The sequence below is a fragment of the Nothobranchius furzeri genome, chromosome 12 (assembly GCF_043380555.1).
Source record: "Nothobranchius furzeri strain GRZ-AD chromosome 12, NfurGRZ-RIMD1, whole genome shotgun sequence".
Taxonomy (NCBI): domain Eukaryota; kingdom Metazoa; phylum Chordata; class Actinopteri; order Cyprinodontiformes; family Nothobranchiidae; genus Nothobranchius; species Nothobranchius furzeri.
This window is the reverse complement of record NC_091752.1, coordinates 56735281-56752219: the sequence shown is the minus strand read 5'-3', so window position 1 is coordinate 56752219 and position 16939 is coordinate 56735281. Positions and strand designations below refer to the sequence as shown.

Genomic DNA, 16939 nt, shown 5'->3' with positions numbered 1-16939 from the left:
AACGTGTTAGAGCTGCTGTCAATAGACCTATGTGCTGCTGTCCCTTTGGCCCCACAGGTCTTCTCTTGGCGCCCGCCCCGAGCCTGGCTGTAAAAGGCTTTACTGACTCCTGACTCTAGCTAGGGTTTGATTTAGCAATGGGCAGCAAGGATGCATCTCTGTGAAACTACGGGATGAGTTGGGAGACTCTGATTTGGTTTTGTTTGTGCAGAAACTTAGAACAGGTTAAGTAGCATGCTTGTTGAATGAGTTCAGATGTTCAATGGGTTGCCATTTACATAAATGTTGTTACTATAAATAGTCTTGAGTCCAGGTGAAAAGACTCATTCAGCACAAGACTTTCAAACAAAACATTGTTTGCTGTGGCTGTTTGGCATGTCTTTGTGGCTCTTCTCTGTGATGTCCGCAAGTGGGACTCATATGCATAGTAATTTTATGCTTGTGAATTTAAATGTGGAGAGAGCAAAGTTGAATGAGTTGTAGTAGTCAGTTTTTATCCATCATAGTGGAAAGAAATCAATGTACACTGACTGTATAAGCAATCCTGGTCCTCAAGTGTCACTATCCAGCATGTTTTAGTTGTTTTATTGATTTGATTTTAATCAGCAGGTGATTAACAGGCTGCAACAGAGCTTGAAAATCCGGTGAACTGGTGATTCAGTCATTGAATTATGTGTGTTGGAGCAGGGAAACAACTAAAACATGCTGCATTGCAGCACTAAAGGACCAGGATTGCCTACCCCTGGTATAAGTTGTCTTGGGCATGCCCTTCCAGAAGGAAACCCCAGGGCCAAACCAGGACACAATCAGTGCGTTTACATGCGCATCAGAAAACCGAAGTATTGCCCTGAAAAGACTCACGACTGTTTTTTAAATTGCATGCAAACACGTTAATCTAGCTGACAGCGGACTAGTTCTAATCGAGCTAAAGCACCCAGATAATGCAGTAGCAATCTGAATATATCTTGCATGTAAACAGGCCAGCCGAACCGAACTGGTTGGGCGCTTGCATTCCGGAAGTGACGATACTGCGGAAGCAGTCTTCTGATAAGACCATCATCACAAGGTTGCAATGTTGTTCTTGTACATTCCTTCAGCCATTATGCATATCCTGTTTCAATTCTGTCTGCTTCACTCCTGCTAGCCTCTGTTTACTGATTGTGTTCCTATGAGATAACCGAAAAAATGCCGACATAAAAAAGGGCATGTCGCCACCTACTGTCCCGGAGTGGAACAAACTTTATTTGAGAGGCTGGTTTTCTAATGCGCATGTAAACTAGTATAAAGACTCCCAGCTTATTACAATAAGATTGACCTGGATCGACTAAAGCCCCCTTCAGACTGGCCATGAAAAACGGAAATGTTCAGGACTCTGTCCGTAAGACCTTTGTGTCTGAATACAAACATCCGGATAACGTTTTCCGTAATCAAACCAGACAACGCCCCTAGTAACAGGTCCGGACTTGTCACGGACAAGGTGGCTGCTTCAGACTGGTGAGGTCGAGTTCCGGACAGGGAAGAGGGGGAGGAGGAGGGGACAGGGGGACGCTGTGCGCACCTAGATAGCTCGCTGCTGTAGCATGAGGCGAACCATGGCAGCTCGCCTCCTACGGTACCGTCTCCTAGAAGCGCGACGGAGCGCTTCACTCCACTTCCGTGATTCCTTTAACCATTGAGCTTCATCATCCAGGTCTCTTATGCGTCTTCGTGTGCTCAGAATTATGCTTAACATAAGTCCGATCAGTGAGAAGAATTCTATCTCTTCGTCTGCCATGTTTTATTTTTTTTTGAAATTCAAGTTTTTATTGAACTTTCTTTTAGGGGCTGGTACATAACAGTCTCAATAGATACTAAACAAATATTGCTATATGTTTATTAAACCCTAATTATATCATATTCTTGATCCGTAGGGTTTATTATAGAATTGGCCCACCTTTTTCAGCTCTCCTGGGAATGCTTTCCACAAAGGTTCCACACCAAACTCACTCATCCATGCTTTCATTAAAACACCTGGATTCACCCATCTGTTTGAGTGTCTGAAGACGTTTGGTGATGTAGTATTGGTCTTTTGCAAAAGACTAGGGATGTCCCGTTCCGATATCGATGTCGGAAGTAATTCGATATCGGCCCAAAAACACTATCGGATTATATCAGACTACATCAAAAATCTCCGATATAAGCAGTCCGTTATGGTTCACATTTTTGCAACCAGTGGTTAAAAAAAGTTGTCATTTTTTCATACTTACTGTTATTTGCTCTTGTTCTCTGATTGAGTAATATAACTTGATCAAGGCCTTCATACATTCCACACTACGAAATAGGTAAAAGTGTGTATGATTTGTGCCGATATCTTATTGGATTTATATTGGTATCGGCCAATGCTGAAGGCTGCAATATCGGTATCGTATCGGAAGTGACAAAGTTTATCGGGACATTCCTACAAAAGACAGTTCTTTGTTGTTTTGGTGTGCTAGCCCAAGATTATAAGTGGCCCCCATTTGGCCCCCCTTTTGTAAACTTTCTGGAGGCACTCCTGTCTTTATGGTTTTTAGCAAACAAACCTGCTTTTCACTAAACACCCCCCCCCCCCCCGCTCTCACAGAGATTGCTCCGCCAGTCTTTCGAATGGGTCCTTTGAGGTAAACGACCCTCGAACAAATGCCTCCCTTCAAAGAGTCGCAAGTCCCATTACCGTTATTACTCTACATTACTGTCATAGTCTAACTTGCATCAGTTTGTCCAATCAGATGTCTTGTGTTTGGCATCTTTGTTAGTTTAGCAAACTTTGCTGAACCAGTGGTTTTCTGGACCGCATGTTCACTCCAATGGGGTAAGTCTAATTGCTGGAATAGCACCTGTACATAAAGCTGTAATTGTGCTGTCTGGCGTCCACCAGAGGCACACATCAGCCCCACTGACAGACATATGCTGCCGTGATAAGAGCAGCGTACGCTGACAGCAGCCAGCAGCGTATAAACACACACTCACATTGCTGCAGGATAAAGAACTGACACACACACACACTTCATTTTGTTCCTTTCCCCTTTTTGCTGTGAACATGTCTGCATGGATGGATGGATATTAATGACCTAGAATGATAGCAGTGTTTATGCGATTTCTACCACATTCTCTCCTCTCAACTGGAATAAAATAGCGTCCTGGATGTTGTGGGAAACAAACGCCACTAAGCTCCAGCTTTTCTTTTCTTTCTTGTGTCTGTGTGCATGCGCACATAATTATTCTGTCTGAAACTACAGTATTCTTTTACTAATTTGAACATGTTAGTACCATGCACGCCTACACGAGGGCACGCATGGACAGGGTGTGTGTTGGGGGTTGAATTTGCTGGGATTACAGGACTGGAGCTACTCCGATTGATGCTGAGTGTAGGTGGCTACTTGGTTGACAAGGTTCAATATCTGACTGTCACAGCTAACACAGTGACACACACTCGCTGTGCCGGGCCAAAGTATGAGAGGGAGGGAGGGCTGAGAAGTGACAGACATAATGAGGTGTTGAGTGTTGCAGGGAGAAAAGTGTGAGGTCAGAAAAGCGTGTGTGACTGACTGCAGTCCTAGCAGCAAAGGTGGAATGCTTAAATAGGAGTGAGGCTGTGTGTGTATGAGGTGTCAGAATGAAGATGGAAAATTGCACATGAAATATGGCGCCCTGCCAATCAAAGATGGCGAGGGAGAGCAGCTATGGACAAGATATTCTTACAGAATCAATTCTGCTGAGTTTCACAGGAGTTGCTTTCACAAAAAATCTTCCTGCTTCATGATAATTAACTCTCTGAGCAGCGAGCGGCCGTCCATGACTGTCTATCAAACCAGGTCATACTTTCAACACAGATTCATATCTTTTCCCATCTGTCTCTTTATGATTTCTTCTCCTGCTTGAATTATTTTTTTTCAGAATCTGGTTGTAAAACTAATATTTTACACGTTTGATCCAAGCATCACAGAGTTTCCCCCCCAATTTACTCGTGCAGCTCTTTACAAAAGACTGATCGTGTCTGCAGGGGATGCTATTTCAACCAGACACATCCTTTTCCTAAGCTGTTGACGTGTCATTGTGATGCACTCATGTCAGACATTTTCAAACATTTTATCTGATTTCCTCCCTAATTGCTTTCGTCTCCCATCACCTGTAACAGAGCGTCAGCGTTATGCTGGACAATAATTCAATACTGATTTATATCTATTGATAGACATGTGGTGCGATAGAAAAAAGTGGGTAAATAAAAAATTAAATAAAAGTTTCATTTCTTATTTCATTATAGTTTGTCATGCACCTCCATGCTAGAGTCATTACGTACTCCTAACCAATCAAAACACAGACCCAGGCACGCTCCGCTACCAAGCCCTCCCCGCCAAAGCCAAAACAGATAGGACATGACTTAAACAAGATGTTGCAGCAAGGAGAGACGGAGGAAATTGTCCTGAAAAAAGGTTACAGTAGTTCATGGCAATATTTTAGTTAGACAAAAAAAAAAAAAAACAGTTGTTTGCTATATTTGCAGAGAATGGATAAAAACCAAGTTTGGTAATACAAACAACTTGTTTTATCAAAAAGTGATGACAAAATGGCCAGGTCGGCATTGAAAATTAATTTTTATATATTTTTTATAGTCATAAATAATTATTGATATCGATCAATATGATTTTTTTAATCAATATCCTTTTTTCGATATGGTCCAGCCCTAATTGGCATGTTGTTCGATATTAGTAACCGTCCTGCTGTGACCACTGAGCAGTACGCTGTTTATTTAGCTTTGAAGATAAATTTATAATCAATTAATGCTAACGTTCATTCAGCACCACTAAAATATAAATATACTGTTTAAAACTCTGAGTGTGTCCTATAATTTATGGCCAATTGCTTCCCGAAACTAATAATATTTTCATCCGTCTCAGTTGTGTTTGATGTTCTTTGGGTCAAGAAGTAGAGAAGGTCATTCTCAAAGGAGAGATGGTTCAATCCTCTACTTTTCATGTGTTTGTGAGAGAAACAGTAGCCTCACAAGTGTCATCGTAAAGCTGTAAACCAGTCTTGCCTCGGCATGTCTGTCCTTTTCCTCATCCCTCTGGTCTTTATACATCTACTGTGCTTTTTCTGCGGTCTTGAAGAATGTTAAAATGTTTTCTGCACAGACATGGTTGAACTGAACTGGATTTATGGAGAACAGTTCTGTTTAACCACATGACATTGAGCCGTAATATTCTGCGACTGGTCGGTGGGCCAGCGAAAGCAGCAGAGCTTTGTTCTGGTGAAGCCCGTCTGACGGATTGTAGCTTACTGTAACACATACTTGTTCTGTGTGATCAACGCTGACGGGCCGTCAAACGCACACCTCCTCTGCTTCTGCTGCTTCGCTGGTCAGCACTTGTTGAGCCGTGTGGCGGACGCTCGTATGGTATGAATCAGGGTATTTACAACAAACCCTGTGATGCTTATAATTTTGGCTACAGGCTGCCGTATTTACACACAGTGAAAACCAGCCATTAAAACTTGGCAGGTCAGTGTGTGATTGTGTGTTTCTGTGGCAGAAGAAGTCGGGCAGTGAGAGGAGCACATGATGAATGATGTAGGAATCTCTAAACCAGTGGGATAGAGGCTGCCATGTGTAGCATTTCAAACCAAAGGAGCTGATTTTACAGCTGTTTTACCCCCTACAGGCTGTATTCTGTGAAATGGAGGATATCCTGAAGCCATCACAGGGACAAACGGTCCTTTATCAGTGACATTCTTTCTCATTTACACTGAACTGTCTAGAGAGGGGTCACCTGGTTCACCTGTACCACAGGACTGCTCCAGGGAAGTGGATAGACCCTGGATGTTTAGTTTCAGCCTGAGGAAACTGCAGCGCAGTGACAGAGAGGCTCTGTGAAAAACACGAGAGCCCTGCAGGATGTCGGGGAGCAGCAGTGGGGCGTGTTGGAGAGGCCCACAGCTCTTTTAAGTGTCTCGCAAAACACGTCGGGCCCTGACAGAAACACGAGTTTTACTTCTAAACACCATAAGCGTTCAGCTGCAGGTGTCTGTTATTGTTAGTTCAAACAACACATGAAGTCAGACAGAGGTTAGTAAATGGTTTTGACTTTGACGGATGTTCATGAACTGAACAGAAATGATGCAGGCTGACCATAGATTTTAGACCTTGTTTTATTTATATATACATACACATACAAGAAGCTTAATGAACTGCATAAATATTCAACTTTATTCAGTCTTAAAAATACGAATTTTATTGTTAGAGACAATATGTAGTTACTTTATTTTTCATTGAAATTTTGCCCATTTGTTGAAAAATATTGGCGGCTACGTAACATATAACCATAAAAATAAATGTCCCTCTGGTCTTTATACATCTTCTATTTTATAAATATATTTTATAACCATAAAAATTGGGTCTAAAACACATGGGAGCGGGTCCAGGTCTCTGAACGGTGCCATGTTTCCTTCTACGGGAGCCCGTGAGGACAAATCACATTTGCTGATTTGAAATAAATGGTTACAAAACTTTCACAGCTCATAAATGTCGTTTTACACATTTATCTCTTCACTTATTGCCAATGATGAAAGGGAGTCTGACGTGCTTGTCATTTTGCTGGAGGTTGCTCTTCAATGGAATTTTGACCCTAATGGCTATCCGTTGGTAAGGGCTTACTGGAACACAAAAATACTGCTTGCTTGCAATGATTTAGAAATGTACTGTCCTCTATCGCCAGGGAAAATACACATTGTCACTTTAAAAACATATTTAATTTTTTAAAACTCCAATTAAATGCAACTATTGACAAAATTGACCCAAAAGTGCTGTAGCAAATGTTTGGATTATAATGAGTTAATTACCAATAAGGTTAAAAATCACTGAATAAATGTGATTTCGTTCACATATAAAACACTTGAGCTGTATTAACTTGTACAAAGAATATTTCTTGTTGCTGTGCTCATTAAATTGGCAGTGTGTAGTTTCCTGGTGCTAGGGGGCAGTACATACATTTCAGGGTAGTTTTACATCATATCACTGTGACTGTCGCTGGTTTGTAACCTGTATAGCAGAAAGCATGCAACTTTGACATGACTCCTCAGACTGATGGTCCTTCAGTTAATTCCATCCAGAGAATGCAATGCTGATTGTAGTTTTGTGGCAATGATTTGCTTAAGGTGCAGGGTCTGCTGATGACGTCATCATAATATGGCAATACCACTCGGCCAAAATATATTGCTTCTCTTTTTCGATTCTGTTCTTTCACACATGTTTTGGAAAGAGTTTAGCAGTTTTGTTATTAAATTGTGTTTGTTACTGCTTAAATGCTTTCGAATGTGGTAACGTAACTTCCGTAAGTCATAAATCCAGCCAATCATCTAGTGTGACATCACTGACAGGCACAGGACGCATGGCGTCTAATATGGCCGCCAATATTTTTTTACGACTGGACATCATTTTATTCATTTTCAACAACATTTCGATGGGTATTTCCAGAGATTAAAGGTAAAAATACACATTCTCACTTTAAAATAAAATGTATTGATTTAATATATTTCTTTTGAGATTAGGGCAACCTGAAACTGTTACTTTAGAAAAAAAACAACAACTTGATTTTAAACTTGCAGTTGAAGAATAAAGACATTCTTTGATGAGAAAAATCCTGCATAGTGTTTAACTTGTAAACTGTTTTTATTAACTTTTAAAACCAGACCTTTTCTGGGTGAAAACATCACCCAAATCATCACGAAGGGACAATTAAATGGTTACTAGGGCTGGGGGTAAACGATTATTTTTAAAACGATTATTCTGACGATTATTTTATCGAATATTTGACTATTCTAATGACTATTAATACAATTAATCTAATGATTATTTTTCTATTGCACAGTTAATAAAAACCAAAAAATCTCTAATAAATTCCTCAAAAAAAACTGATAAATTGTTACTGTAAGAGAATAAACACTACAGGCCTTCCATTTTGTTTAACACTGCTTTTATTGTGTTGCGGTTGGTTATGTTCTGGTGACGTGTAGAACTAGGGAGAGCAGGCTGCTGCCTGAGAGGTGTTTGGAGACGGAGTGTCTCCATGCTGCTTTGTTTTGGTCACTTATGTGCGTGAGGCGAGTGGTGTTACGACTCTTCCTGGGGAGTTTGGCTCGTGTGCAAAAGGAAGGGACAATAACACGGGATTTAAAAGTTTAAATGATGATCAGGTTTATTTACAACAACAATAAAAAACATAAATCTTTCCATCCACAGGTTGGGAATAATAAAACTAATTCTTCCTGTGGGGAATTAAAACAAAAGTACAAATAAGTAGGGATGTCCCGCTGGGCAAAGATTACTGGGTTCTAGACCAAAATAAGGGTCTCCAAAGGTCCAAACTCTAAACTGGGCGGTTAAACCAAACTCAAGGTGATATTTTAAACTAAACCGAAAACCCACAACACTAAATGTAATAAAAGGGAGATCTGCACCACAAAAAAGATGAACTCTAAACCAAAACATAACAGCTTATCCAAACGCAAGAAGCTGTTAGCAAAAATGCTAACAGTAGCTTTACCAACGTTAAGTTCAAGTTACCAAGTTTAAATAAACCACCCAGCAAACAGACCAGCACGGATGAGAGACTGCTACCACCAAAACAGCTCTCCTAATGTCTGAAAGAAGCTCCTTTATGAAGGGAGTAACGCTCGCAGTGATTTTCTACATCTGCGATAGAGACGGAGCAGCGGATCTGACCCCGGAAGTTGTTGTCCGTTGCTGGGAGATGAAGGCGGGCAAAACAGGAAAGGAACCTAGTAGCGGATGGACATTGTTCCGGATCTTCGGTATTTGGCGGAGATGTTAGTGAAGGAGGAGAAGAGGGCGAACTAGAGGTAGAACAGGCAGATTCCTCCTCTATTTACAAACTCCTGGGGATGCATCAAGTGGGCGCGGTGCGTCGACTACTGGATCTGATGTCGACAAATTTTTAGAATCGAGCCATCGACGTCATCGAGGCTTCGCTACAGCCCTAATGGTTACAGTTTCAGCATCAAGAACGAATGTCTTATTGTTTCACATTACCACATTTAAACAGCCAATAAGTTCAGAATTTGGTGGTAAAACACTTTTAAAATTAAATAACCTAAATTACCACCTACCTTTAGGTTGGAAATTGTTCTCTTTCTTTTGTAAATGTTAAAAAGTTCAGCTCTGATCTGGATTATATTAAAACTTTTAATATCCATCCTATCATGTTTTACTAAGGTTCTTGAGAAGTTTGTTGAGATACAGTTAAATGAGTTTCTAGATAAAAGTCATAAACTTGTCTGACATTCAATCTGTTTTTTGGACAGGACATGGGTGTATAACAACCACCACAAAGGTACTAGATGACATAATTACAGCATTAGATAGTAAGAAGATTTGTATCGCCACCTTTATAGACCTTTCCAAGGCCTTTGACTCTGTTGATCACTGCATCGTTTTACAAAATCTGTCCAATATTGGCCTGTCCACCTCTAGCTGTAACTGGTTTGCCAGTTATCTTACCAACCATGTCCAGCAATTAAAGGTGGAGGACATTATGTCAGATCCACTGATTGTGTCTAAAGGTGTGCTTCAAGGCTCCATTCTGGGCCCAATGCTTTTTTCTATCTATGTCAATAATATAGCCGAGGCTGCTGGTACCTCCCAGATTCACTTCTATGCAGATGACACCATTCAGTACGCAGTAGGTCTCTCTCCTCAATCTTTGGTTTCCAGTCTTCAACACAGCTCAGCCCCCATAGAGCTATTTTTTTAAAATCTCTGCCTCTGTCTGAGCACTACTAAGACCAAGTGCATGCAATTCAGTCGAAAACCTTTTGCCTCAATTCCACCCATAATCACTTGTTTGAACGTCATGGTTCTGGTGTATGTCAAAACTTATAAATATCTAGGCATTAAGTTGGATTCATCTCTTTCATTCACCACACACATCAATAACCTTCGAGCAAAAGTCAAAGCCAGACTAGCTGTCTGATCCACAATAAAGCTTCTTTCACTCATGCCTCCAAATGCACCCTTGTTAAGATGACTGTACCTCCAATTTTGGATTATGGCAACATTATATACAGAATAGCGCCAAACACAGCCGTAAAAAATCTTGATACATTTTATCATTCAGCCATCCATTTTGCCACTAATGCTCCCTTTTATACCCATCATTGGGATCTGTATTAACTGGTGGGCTGGCCCTCATTTCACACCCGACTTCCCCATCATTGGTTTCCCTTAATATACGAGACACTCCTGGGAAAAGCACCTCTCTACCTTTCATCTCTTCTTCATGCTACTCATAACACGTACCAAACAACATCAAGTAAAGTTATTAAGCCAAATGCCCCCAACCCCCCGCCACCCCGAAAAAAAAAGACATTTACCACCTTTGGGCCTTTTGCTATGCAGCAGCACAGGAGTACATTCCAGAACATCCTTGGTCCCAATCTCCAAAATCAAACAGACCATCCAAAATACAATATTTGACTGTTGTTCTTGTTGACAATACTGAAAATACACATATAAGCTCTTTTACCTTTCTTTTAAATTTACTTCTTTTAATGTAAATGTCTGTGCTTTGTTTTATATTGTATGTATTGTCTGTTTTACTTAGTAATGCAGTCTGTTGGCCAGGTCATGTTTGTAAACTGGTTCTCAAACAGTTCATCTGGATATTTCAATTCAATTCAAGTTTATTTATATAGCGCCAAATCACGACAAAAGTCGTCTTCGTCTCAAGGCTCTTCACACAGTAAACATTCCAGTACAGGTCAGTTCATTAAGCCAATCAGTAAAAAAATTCCTCTATAAGGAACCCAGCAGGTTGCATCAAGTCACTGACTAGTGTCAGAGTCTTTACAGCAATCCTCATACTAAGCAAGCATTTAGCGACAGTGGAGAGGAAAACTCCCTTTTAACAGGAAGAAACCTCCAGAGGATCCTGGCTCAGTATAAGCAGCCATCCTTCACGACTCACTGGGGATTGAGAAGACAGAGCAGACACACACACACACACACACACACACACACACACACACACACACACACACACACACACACACACACACACACACACACACACACACACACACACACACACACACACACACACACACACACACACACACACACACCAGCCCACACACACACACAACATATATACCAATATATACCAAGTAGTGTTTCAATGGTTACATTGTGATTTCTTAGAAAAAATTCCATTTGGTGAAAGATAAACTTTATTGTATTTATCCTAGTGAATCTATAATTAAACGGATAAACTAGCAGTAGCACATTCAATGTCAAAGAAAGTAAAACGTTATTATCAGGAGAGGGAGAATGTTTAAGTGATTAGCAGCAGTGTTCAAGCTGCTAACCATAAGGCCACCACAGTTTAGCAGAACATCATTGTAGCTTCTTCTGGGGAGAAAAACACTTAGAGAAAATATAAAGTTAACAGCTGAAATAGCAGGAAAACATACAGTTAAAGAGCAAATTGTAGAAGAAAGTAGAGTGTGTGTGTGGATAAATATAGGTAAAATAAGAACCTCCAAATCTGAGACCATGGTTCTCGACCGGAAAAGGGTGGCTTGCCACCTCCGGGTCGGGGGAGAGGTCCTACCTCAAGTGGAGGAGTTTAAGTATCTCGGGGTCTTGTTCACGAGTGAGGGTAGGAGGGATCGGGAGATCGACAGGCGGATTGGTTCGGCGTCTGCAGTGATGCGGACGCTGAGCCGATCTGTCGTGGGGAAGAGGGAGCTGAGCCAGAAAGCCAGGCTCTCGATTTACCGGTCGATCTACGTCCCAATCCTCACCTATGGTCATGAGCTTTGGGTAATGACCGAAAGAACGAGATCGCGGATACAAGCGGCCGAAATGAGTTTCCTCCGTAGGGTGGCCGGGCTCAGCCTTAGAGATAGGGTGAGGAGCTCGGACATTCGGGAGGGACTCGGAGTAGAACCGCTGCTCCTCCGGATCGAAAGGAGCCAGTTGAGGTGGTTTGGGCATCTGGTCAGGATGCCTCCTGGACGCCTCCCCGGGGAGGTGTTTCGGGCATGTCCTGCCGGCAGAAGGCCCCCGGGTCGACCCAGGACACGTTGGAGTGGTTACATCTCCAATCTGGTCCGGGAACGCCTTGGGGTCCTGCCGGAGGAGCTGGTGGACAAGGCCGGGGAGGGGACGGCCTGGAGCTCCCTAGTTGGGATGCTGCCCCCGCGACCCGGACCCGGATAAGCGGAGGAAGACGAGACGAGAAGAAATAACAAAAAACAAAGTGGTTTGATGTGACCACAATAAAACACATTTTAAACTCTTTTTGCCATGTTTGAGGCTGTTACTCTAAAGCATGCACATTTGTTTTTCCTGTCAGAGAGTCTGTCATGATTTTGTGTTCACTTATACCGATGGCCAAGCTTTCAGACTCACCGTGACATGGTGACGGGCTTGAAAGTCTGTGTGGGGATGGAAAAGACGTCTGGCTTCGCAGTGAGGCTCAACGTTAATATTAAGTCTAAAGTGTGCGTGTTTAATCTTTGACCAAAAGTTTGGTGAACACAACAGGGCCCTTGTTGGGTTTGGATATCTGATAGCATGTTATAATTACCCATGACGTTCCCTGATTGGGTTAAATGGGACTCAGCAGACTTTAAAATGGACCGGACCATGTGGAAATCAAATTTGTGATTTTAGTCTGTTTCTGTGCGTAAGCTGCTGCAACAAAACTACCAACTCCCAGGTAAACATCCTGTGTGTAAATCTTTTCTGAGCTCAGTTTTTTCCTAAAAACAATATAAAACCACCTTTTATAAATGAGAAGTGAACTGCACTTGTAATGCACCTCTCAGAGTAAGGACTCCAAAGTGCTTCACACTACAGTGTATCATTCATCCATTCACACACTCATTGACACACTGATGGTGATGAGCTACAATGTAGCCACAGCTGCCCTGGGGCGCTCTGACAGAGGCGAGGCTCAGACAGGCGCCACCGGTCCCCCCGACCACCACCAGCAGGCAAGGTGGGTTAAGTGTCTTGCTCAAGGACACAACAGCAGAATTCTCTGGTCGGAGTCGGGATCGAACCTGCAACCTTCCGATTACTGGACAACCCGCTCAACCTGATGAGCTACTGCTGCCCATAAACATCTTATGGCAGCACTTAATGTTTGTGTGAAGCAGCAGATGGAAAAACAGCTACAGGGTTTTCACAGAAGTATTAATTTCCTCTTCATCCACCACTCGGATAGATCCACAGCTCAACACAGTCACAGACTGGAATCTGCAACATTAAGACTGTCAAGGGAGTCGTGGAGGGTAGGTTTGGTCCAACTCCTTCCACTTCTCTCCTTTTTGGAAAGAGAAGTCAAAGAATGAAAAATCTCCCAGAAATCACATCTGAAGTAGTTTTCAGACATTCGACATCCATCTTCTTTTGGATTTTTGCAGGTATCTTGATTCATGGCTGCCATTAAAAGTGTGCTTATATGTGAGCTACAGATCTGTCAGAAAGGGAGAGAAAACTGGACAGAGTGGACAGGAAGAGGGAGTGTTGGAACAGTTATGTAAGCACAGAAAGATTGTTTAACCTGCAGGAAAAAGGTGTATTCCCCTCTGATTGTTTCAGAGTCCAGAACTTAACACTACACATCATCAAGCCAGATTTTTGGCCTGGATTTACGTACTAAAGGAATAGAAATGCGTTTTTACTACCTTGTTTACATGACGCACTCAACTCGGTTACAAACATGTCCAGCCCTTAAGTGTTTAATTTTAGATGTACACAGTTTGCGAGAGCTGAGTAAATATCTCCCACCACACGCCATGTCAGATTTCTGAACTAGGATCTTGAGAAATGATGGCGTTTTACTCGTCTAGCCAGTTAGCACTCATAAAAGTGTTTTAAGTGACTCTACAAGGTAAACAATCAGTGCAAATAAATGCACATCTAAGACAAGTTATGGCAGAAATCAAGCTAATTAACCCTTTGTAGCTACTTAAGCAGATCACATGGGTCCGCCATGATGGATGTCAAAAGGGAATTATGGGAGTATTGAACGGTGGGCAAAAATGGCGACTGAGTTTGATTATTATTATTTTTTACCTGCAATGCCTGGCTTCTACTTAAGAGAAGATTTAACACACCTACGTGGGGCTAATAGAGACCGGTACAGAGTGTTGGCTAGCTTATGAATGTTATATTTTTTTCTCCTTGCTGCTGTAAACCGATGTAAACAAGTCGCCGAATTTGTCCGAATTCACCCCGCTGGATTTATACCATAATGTGATTAACAGCGTTTCACTTTACATTGGAGCAGACTTAAAAAGCCTGAAAAAGTCGGGACCCCTACCAGTTTTTTTTTTTTTTTTTTTTGCTGGTGGGGTCACCGGCACCAGCTGCCACTATCATGCCGTGGCAGAAGAAGATGGATATCTCATAATGGCGAAACTCATCATGCTAAATAAATAATGCCATTTTAATTCAAAGTTCTACATAGGAACAATATTCTTACCCCCAAATTCCACTACCTCCGCTCCGCTCTGGCATGAACTCCAGAGCAAAATCGGTCCCGTTGTAGTCAATCAGAGCAATTACACTACTGCGGCCATGCTCCGGCAGTGCGGCGCAGTGCGCCGCCCTCTGTTCCGGCATCCGGCAAAAATAGAATCAATCCTATTTTTGCCGGACGCCGGAGCACCTCCGCAGTCAATGGACAGGAATCACAACCGCCCAACAGGAAAAGGAGCAAGCACAACTTCCGTTTTTCACAATAAATCGATAAACAAAAGTCGTTTTTTGTTTCATATGCACAGGTTTAACAACTTTTAACAACTATCAATGGCGGCTGAACTTTAAATGCACAAAAGTAAGCCATAAATACAGTTTCCACTATCAAAGTAGTCTCACTTTGTTGATCCAAACACTGCTGATCTCTCAACACAAATGATGGGCTGATTAAACAGTTCATGCCGATGCTTCTCCCACACAACGGGTGTTGGGATCTAACTTCCGCGTTTATTGCTCGGACTGTATCGCAAGATCTCGAAAATCCCGCGCATGCTTGTTTGCCCACCTCAGGTCTCCGCACCGGAGCGGAGCCGTTGTGGAGCGGGTACCAGTAAAAATTGAGTTCGGAAGCGAGCGGCTGCGGAAGGCGGGGGCGGACCGGAGCGGAGCGGAGCAGAGGTAGTGGAATTTAGGGGTTAGTGTCTAGTATTTCACTATAGTGGACAGCAACACACGTAGGATTATTAACACTGTGCTGCCGCGTGTGTGTGCAGCAGCAAGTACATCACATTTATCATTTCAGTTCCATCACAGTAAGTCCCTGTTTTTCTCATGAAATATAACGTTAATCGTACCCAGTAAAACGTCCACTGCAAATCCAAAAAGACTTTGAGGGCTGCTAGTCCGTTTGATTGACAGCTGCAGTCCATCACCGTCCTCTGTCTCCATCGTCCAGGGGCGACGGTGGCACAGGAGTTAAGTGCTCGCCTCGCAATCGGAAGGTCGCAGGTTCGAGACCCGCTCAGTCTGTCGCTGGCGTTGTGTCCTTGGGCAAAACACTTAACCCACGTTGCCTGCTGGTGGTGGTCGGAGGGACCGGTGGCGCCAGTGCTCGGCAGCCTCGCCTCTGTCAGTGCGCCCCAGGGCAGCTGTGGCTACATCGCAGCTCATCCCCACCAGTGTGTGAATGTGTGTGTGAATGGGTGAATGACTGATTGTGTTGTAAAGCGCCTTGGGGGGTTCCAGGACTCTAGAAGGCGCTATTTCAAATACAGGCCATTTACCATATCGAAGTTATTCCATAAAAAGATGAGTTAAGTTTTCAAACTTGTTTGTTAGTGCGGCCGTCTGCGCAGCAAATTATTACCATTTTACTGTGAAATCAACTAAATAAAAGTGATATAAGGCTACAGACTGACTTTTTTTGTCTAGCTTCAAAAGAGTGTGTAAAATAGTTTCTCTGTTGTCGATTATAGCAACGGGGGCAGTCCCCTGAACAGAATAACGTCATGGGCAAAGGTTCATTAACTAGAATGAGAGCCTTTATCCTCGTTAACACGTCTGCAAGAAAACAGAATTTTCGTTCCTGTCCTGCGTCGGTAGGTGGTGACATGTGTCCTTTAATGTTAGCCTATTGCAGCTCTAATAGTAAACAGCGTTGGGTACAGCAGACAGATTAAAAGCAGGAAATGCAAAATGGCCAAAGGAACGGACAACAACAACGGTGAAGCACAGCACATTTGGTATGTACTGTACTGTTTGATGTTGTTACACGTGTTATATTGTGCCAATAAGATTATCAGAAGACCGCGTCCGCGGTTTCGTCACTTCTGGAAGCGGGAGTGCCCAGTTGGGTTCTAATTCAGATAAGCTGGGAAATAGTTTACTGACAGAGAAGTTTGGTTTTTTAACCACAATTTCTGGGTGCCTTAGCTTGATTAGGAGTAGTCCAGTCCAGACTAAGGTGTTTACATGCATTTAAATAGTCCAACTTCAGTCAGACTGAGGCAATAATTCGGTTTTCTGACACCTCATGTAAACACGCAGACTGATAGATGTTCATTTTATAATTACTTTCTGAGAGTTTGGATAAGATCTTCAGAAACATGATGTGTTCGTTAAGCTTCTACTTTCTCGCATCCCTCTGGTCTTACTTCCTGGGTCTGGTAGTAGTACCACTTTAACACCAGCCCAGTTCACTCAGTAACCCCTTCAGCAGACTAATTTGTGAATAATGTACAACGTAACATAAACAGTCCTTGCTCCGCAAAATCTGCATGCTTCCTCTCTCACCTCCCTCTTCGTTTTTGCTGTAAGATGCAGGTGCATCATGCTGAGTTCATTCATCTTTTATAGTCAGAGGATGAGTGTTAACTGCCTTGCTGATGCGGTGAAAATGAGGTTGTTGCAGAGTCT

The 16939-nt window shown here is 42.5% G+C and overlaps 1 protein-coding gene across 3 annotated transcripts in view; it reads left to right on the top strand.

Annotated features, from left to right (window-relative positions):
• The window catches only part of LOC107376516 (cytohesin-3), an 88524-nt gene that overhangs the window by 16959 nt on the left and 54626 nt on the right, over positions 1 to 16939 (top strand). The window lies entirely within an intron of this gene.